The sequence below is a fragment of the Triticum aestivum genome, unplaced genomic scaffold (genome assembly GCF_018294505.1).
Source record: "Triticum aestivum cultivar Chinese Spring unplaced genomic scaffold, IWGSC CS RefSeq v2.1 scaffold118543, whole genome shotgun sequence".
NCBI lineage: Eukaryota > Viridiplantae > Streptophyta > Magnoliopsida > Poales > Poaceae > Triticum > Triticum aestivum.
The window spans coordinates 23,585-31,455 of record NW_025227754.1 but is presented as its reverse complement, the minus strand read 5'-3'; positions in this window follow the sequence as shown (position 1 = coordinate 31,455).

Below are 7,871 nucleotides of genomic sequence, written 5' to 3'. Positions count from 1 at the left end.
CTTGTTCAGATTCAAGGACTAATTAACAACAAGGGTGACTTGGTGAGAAATCATGTTTTGATTAGAAGAACTATGTGATTTGCGTGCCCATTCGTACCTATAACCCGATGGAGATTGCACCTAAACCCTACGAGTGATGTGCATCATTTGGCATATCAAGTAACTCATTCCAAACCACCAACTTACAATATACTCCCTCCGTTCGAAAATACTTGTTGGAGGAATGGATGTATCTAGACGTATTTTAGTTCTAGATACATCTATTTTTATGCATTTCTGCGATAAGTATGTATTTTCGGACGGAGGGAGTACTAGACTACTCCAAAACAAAACAAAAAAATTGACGGATGGAAACCAGTGACCCCCTGTTCATTCTAGACTATATGAAAGAGACTAGGGCATTCCTCGCAGAGACCATTTCCTTAACCGAGTCATCTTCATTCCAGACAATGTGAAAGATACCATATGTTGAGTTAATTGATCTATTTGTGAGTCAAGTCTTGTACAATTGACGCACTTTGTGAGAAAAGCGAATTGTTAACCAAATACTTTCCGAAGCCGATAACTGCAACACGTGTGCGCGCTAAGGGGTCTGCCCACACGTTTTGTGTGGTGTCTAAGAGGACCAGCCTACACATCTATGTGTGGGCAAAACAACTAGCGCCCACACACATTTTTTTTCCTCGCGGTCCCTCTCACACGCCTACGTGTGGGCAAAATGCATAACGCCCACACGACCTCTCTCAGCCACCTACCTCACAGTCCCGCATGGCCCGCGTGATAGTCACCACGCGTCCCCGCAGTTGCCATGGTCTGGACCCTCTTCAATGTCCGTTTAACTGCAGTTGCCATGTCGCTGAACTACAGCTGCCATGTTGGACAACTACAGTTGCCATGGTTGCTCAACTGCAGTTACCATGTATGGTCTGGTCTGCCGCAGTTGCCATGATTTCAAAAATTTAGGAGTTGCCACCTACTAACATTAGGCAGTTGCCATGTATGGTCTGGTCTACTACAGTTGCCATGATTTCAAAACTTTAGGAGGTGTGATCTACTAACACTAAGCAGTTGCCATGTAGCACTACAAAAAAGGCATGACAAAAAACCATGTTCGGGAAAAAGAGAGAGTTGCCATGTGCTCACAAGCACGCTAGGGTAGTTGCCATGTAAAAAGAAAAAGTTGTCATCTGCTTACGTGCACGCTAGGTCAGTTTTCATGTACCATGCAAAAACACATGGCAATTCGGGTAAAAAAGAGTTGCCATCTGCTTACAAGCAAAGCTAGGGCAGTTGTTGCTGGGGAACGTAGTAATTTCAAAAAAAATTCCTACACGCAAGATCATGGTGATGCATAGAAACGGAGGAGTGTATCTTCATACCCTTGAAGATTGCTAAGCGGAAGCGTTTATCAACGCGGTTGATGTAGTCGTACGTCTTCACGATCCGACCGATCCAAGTACCGAACGCACGACACCTCCGAGTTCTGCACACGTTCAGCTCGATGACGTCCTCGCCTTCACGATCCAGCAAGACGGGCGAAGTAGTAGATGAGTTCCGGCAGCACAACGACGTGGTGACGGTGTTGGTGAAGAACAATCTCCGCAGGGTTTTGCCTAAGCACTACGGAAACTATGACGGAGGATAAGCTAGAGGGGACGGGGTTGCCGACACACGGCTTGGTGTTTCTTGATGTGTCTTTGGTGCTAGCCCTGCCCCTTTATTTATATGTTGGGCCTTGGGGTCAAAACTTGAAGTAAAAGCCTCCACAAAGTCGGTTTCACCCGAAAGGCAAGAGTCCTTCTCGGACTCCAGGGCCAGACGCCAGGGTTCCCGGCGTCTGGACCCAGACGCCAGGGACCCTGGCGTCTAGCCCCTGGACTCCGCAAAACTTCCTTTTGCGCTTTCCAAAAACCTTGTGGGCTTTCCCCTTTGGCCCAAATAACGTGTTCTCGTACCCAAACATTTCAGGAAACATCCGGAACCCCTTCCGGTGAATTCCGGAACCCTTCCGAAGACCAAACAACATTATCCCATATATTAAACTTCATCTCCGGACCATTCCGGAGTTCCTCGTCATGTTCGTGATCTCATTCAGGACTCCGAACAACATTCGGTTACCAACAACCATAACTCATATAATACTATATCATCAACGAACGTTAAGCGTGCGGACCCTACGGGTTTCGAGAACTATGTAGACATGACTGAGACATCTCTCTGGTCAATAACCAATAGCGGAACCTGGATGCCCATATTGGCTCCTACATATTCTACGAAGATCTTTATCGGTCAAACTGCATAACAACATACGCTGTTCCCTTTGTCATCGGTATGTTACTTGTCCGAGATTCGATCGTCGGTATCTCAATACCTAGTTCAATCTCGTTACCGGCAAGTCTCTTTACTCGTTACGTAATGTATCATTCCGTAACTAACTCATTAGCTACATTGCTTGCAAGGCTTATAGTGATGTGCATTACCGAGAGGGCCCAGAGATACCTCTCCGACAATCGGAGTGACAAAACCTAATCTCGAAACACGCCAACTCAACATGTACCTTTGGAGACACCTGTAGAGCTCCTTTATAATCACCCAGTTACGTTGTGACGTTTGGTAGCACACAAAGTGTTCCTCCGGTAAACGGGAGTTGCATAATCTCATAGTTGTAGGAACATCTATAAGTCATGAAAAAAGCAATAGCAAAATACTAAACGATCAAGTGCTAAGCTAACAGAATGGGTCATGTCAATCACATCATTCTCCTAATGATGTGATCCCGTTAATCAAATGACAACTCATGTCTATGGTTAGGAAACATAACCATCTTTGATTAACGAGCTAGTCAAGTAGAGGCATACTAGTGACATTAAGTTTGTCTATGTATTCACACATGTATCATGTTTCTGGTTAATACAATTCTAGCATGAATAATAAACATTTATCATGATATAAGGAAATAAATAATAACTTTATTATTGCCTCTAGGGCATATTTCCTTCAGTCTCCCACTTGCACTAGAGTCAATAACCTAGATTACACAGTAATGATTCTAACACCCATGGAGCCTTGGTGTTGATCATGTTTTGCTCGTGGAAGAGGCTTAGTCAACGGGTCTGCAACATTCAGATCCGTATGTATCTTGCAAATCTATATGTCTCCCACCTGGATTTGATCCCGGATGGAGTTGAAGGGTCTGTTGATGTGCTTGGTTCTCTTGTGAAATCTGGATCCCTTTGCCAAGGCAATTGCACCAGTATTGTCACAAAAGATTTTCATTGGACCCGATGCGCTAGGTACGACACCTAGATCGGATATGAACTCCTTCATCCAGACTCCTTCATTTGCTGCTTCCGAAGCAGCTATGTACTCCGCTTCACATGTAGATCCCGCTACGACGCTTTGTTTAGAACTGCACCAACTGACAGCTCCACCTTTCAATATAAATACATATCCTGTTTGCGACTTAGAATCGTCCGGGTCAGTGTCAAAGCTTGCATCAACGTAACCATTTACGACTAGCTCTTTGTCACCTATATAAACGAGAAACATAACCTTAGTCCTTTTCAGGTATTTCAGGATGTTCTTGACCGCTGTCCAGTGATCCACTCCTGGATTATTTTGGTACCTCCCTGCCAAACCTATTGCTAAGCATACGTCAGGTCTGGTATACAACATTGCATACATGATAGAGCCTATGACTGAAGCATAGGGAACATCTTTCATTTTCTCTCTATCTTCTGCTGTGGTCGGGCATTGAGTCTGATTCAACTTCACACCTTGTAATACAGGCAAGAACCCTTTCTTTGCCTGATCCATTTTAAACTTTTTCAAAACTTTATCAGGGTATGTGCTTTGTGAAAGTCTAATTAAGCGTCTTGATCTATCTCTATAGATCTTGATGCCCAATATGTAAGCATCTTCACCGATGTCTTTCATCGAAAAACTTTTATTCAAGTATCCCTTTATGCTATCCAGAAATTATATATCATTTCCAATTAATAATATGTCATCTACATAAAATATCAGAAATGCTACAGAGATTCCACTCACTTTCTTGTAAATACATGCTTCTCCAAAAGTCTGTATAAAACCATATGCTTTGATCATACTATCAAAGCGTTTATTCCAACTCCGAGAGGCTTGCACCAGTACATAAATGGATCGCTGGAGCTTGCACACTTTGTTAGCACCTTTTGGATCGACAAAAGCTTCTGGTTGTATCATATACAACTCTTCTTCCAGAAATCCATTCAGGAACACAGTTTTGACATCCATTTGCCATATTTCATAATCATAAAATGCGGCAATTGCTAACATGATTCGAACAGACTTAAGCATCGCTACGGGTGAGAAAGTCTCATCGTAGTCAACCCCTTGAACTTGTCGAAAACCTTTTGCAACAAGTCGAGCTTTGTAGACAGTTACATTACCATCAGCGTCAGTCTTCTTCTTGAAGATCCATTTATTCTTGATAGCTTGCCGATCATCGGGTAAGCCATGTACCCTACAGAAATACATGACAACTGACAATTTTGGGTGTGGGCGAGAAGACGGGCGTGTGGGCGAAGTGATAAACACCCACACACCAGCCCCTCTGCGTGCGTGAAAATTGGTGTGTGGGCGAATTGCTAAACGCCCACACACCAGCCCCACGTGTGGTGAAAAAGGACGTGTGGGTGACCGGATGAATGCCCACACACCATACCAGTCCTATGTGGCACACAAAAACTGCTAGAACGCGACAAGATTCATGCAGAATTGGTTGGACGAGGATCCATGCGTGTGGACGAGTTGCCAGACGCCCACACGTGTGGGCGTTAGTCTTGGACGCCGACAACTGCCACACGTGTGGGTGTTAAGGGGTCTGCCCACATGTTTTGTGTGGTGTCTAAGAGGACCAACCCACACGCCTACGTGTGGGCAAAACAACTAGCACCCACACGCATATTTTTTCCTTGCGGTCCCTCTCACTCGCCTACGTGTGGGCAAAATGCATAAGGCCCACACGACCTCTCTCAGCGACCTACCTCACGGTCCCGCACGCCCAGCGTAACAGTCACCACGCGTCCCTGCAGTTGCCATGGTCCGGACCCTCTTTAATGTCCGTTTAACTGTAGTTGCCATGTCGCTGAACTACAGTTGCTATGTCGGACAACTACAGTTGCCATGGTTGCTCAACTGTAGTTGCCATGTATGGTCTGGTCTGCTGCAGTTGCCATGATTTCAAAAATTTAGGAGTTGCCACCTACTAACACTAGGAAGTTGCCATGTATGGTCTGGTCTACTACAGTTGCCATGATTTTAAAACTTTAGGAGTTGTCACCTACTAACACTAGACAGTTGCCATGTAGCGCTACAAAAAAGGCATGTCAAAAAAAACATGTTTGGGTAAAAGAGAGAGTTGCCATATGCTCACAAGCATGCTAGGGCAGTTGCCATGTAAAAAGAAAGAGTTGCCATCTGCTTACGTGCATGCTGGGGCAGTTTCCATGTATCATGCAAAAACACATGGCAACTCGGATAAAAGAGAGTTACCTTCTGCTTACAAGCAAAGCTAGGGCAGTTGCCATGTACCCTGCAGAAATACATGGCAACTGACAGCTTTGGGTGTGGGCGAGGAGACAGGCGTGTGGGCGAAGTGATAAATGCCCACACACCAGCCCCTCTACGTGTGTGAAAACTGGTGTGTGGGCGAATTGCTAAACACTCACACGTCAGCCCCTCGTGTGGTGAAAAAGGACATGTGGGCGACCGGATGAATGCCCACACACCAGCCCAGTCCTACGTGGCACACAAAAACTGCTAGAATGCGCCAAGATTCATGCAGAATTGGTTGGACGAGAATCCATGCATGTGGGCGAGTTGTCAGACGCCCACACGTGTGGACATTAGTCTTTCTAATATTTTCTATTTCTTGTCGGATCTTATTTCCTATGCATGTGATTGAGTCAATCAGCTAAAAGATGCTTTTTGGTATAAAATTGATGAAGAACGAAGAGAGGTGATGCACCGGCAAGGATTGTTAGAAAAAAAATTAAGCCAATAAGTATGATTTTTTAATATGAATATTGCTTTTTAATATGAATATTACTTCTACTACTATGGCTACCGGTTAGCAATAAAGTAAAGTAATTACATGGCATTGTTCAATGACACGCAGGTCATACAATAAATAAAGATAACTCCTATGGCTTCTGCCGGTTGTCATACTCATCGACATGCAAGTCGTGATTTCTATTACAAGAACATGATCAACTCCTATGGCTTCTGCGTGTTTCAGCGTGTTATTGCCTCCATAGTTCATCATAGAAAATCAATATAAATCAAATAGTTCAATAAATAGTTCAATACAAATTATATAGTTCAACAAATAAAAACTAATATTTCATCACACGTCTGCGTCGCCCTTGAGCCTCCATAGGTGCTCCACCGGATCGTGTTGCGGTTCTTGATGCACCTGTGGGTCTCGGATCTCCTGACGCATATTGAGGTAGTCAGTCCAGGTTGCCGGTAGCTGGTGATCAACTTGGGCAAGAGGACCCTGCCTGTAATATGGTTCTGTGTCAAACACTGGCTCTTCCTGCTCGCTCTTAATGATCATGTTGTGCAAGATGACACAGCAAGTCATGATCTCCCACATTTGATCTTTCGACCAGGTCCGAGCAGGGTACCAGACAACAACAAATCGAGATTGGAGCACACCAAATGCCCGCTCGACATCCTTCCTGCAAACCTCCTGAACTTTCACAAAGAAGGCATTCTTGCCTCCTGGCACAGGGTTTGAGATAGTCTTCACGAATGTCGACCATCTCGGATAGATGCCATCAGCTGGATAGTACCCCTTGTTGTAGTGTCGCCCATTGACCTCGAAGTTCACAGGAGGAGAATGACCTTCAACAAGCTTGGCAAAGACATGGGAACATTGCAGGACGTTGATGTCATTGTGAGTTCCTGGCATCCCAAAGAAAGAGTGTCAAATCCAGAGGTCCTGTGTGGCAACTGCCTCAAGTACCACAGTGCAACCGCCTTTGGTGCCTTTGTGCAACCCCTGCCAAGAAAATGGACAGTTCTTCCATTTCCAATGCATGCAGTCGATGCTTCCAAGCATCCCAGAAAATCCTCTTGCTGCATTCTGTGCTAGGATCCGAGCAGTGTCTTCCGCATTGGGTGTTCGCAAGTATTGCGATCCAAACACTGCCACCACTGCCCTGCAGAACTTGTAGAAACACTCAATGGTGGTGGACTCGGCCATGCGTCCATAGTCGTCGAGTGAATCACCGGGAGCTCCGCATGCGAGCATCCTCATAGCTGTCGTGCACTTCTGGATTGAGGTGAATCCAAGTGTGCCGGTGCAATCCTTCTTGCACTTGAAGTAGCTGTTGAACTCCCGGATGGAATTCACAATCCTGAGAAAAAGCTTTCGGCTCATCCGATAACGGCGCCGAAATGTTTTCTCGCCGTGCAATGGAGCGTCGGCGAAGTAGTCGGAGTAAAGCATCCAGTAGCCTTCCAGACGATGCCGGTTCTTTGCTTTCACCCGCCACGGCACCGAGCCACCTCGCCACGGCTTTTCACTGCTCGCGAGCAGGCCGGCGAGGGCGGCGAGCACCATGAGATGCTCCTGCTCCTGGACGTCGGCTTCGGCTTCCTCCTCCAGCAACGCCGCGAGCGTCTCCTCGTCCTCCGAGTCCATCGCCGGGCCGGGTAAATAACCGAACACCTTGCGGGCGAGGTGGGCGCACACCCGCCGATGTACAAGCCCTGCGCGGCCGGAACGCCGGAAAAGTTGCCCGGACGGCGGTGGAGAGGCTGCCTCGGGGAAACCTCTTCTTTTTTCCGGTGGGGAATGGTCTATCTAGCTGTGGTGGGCT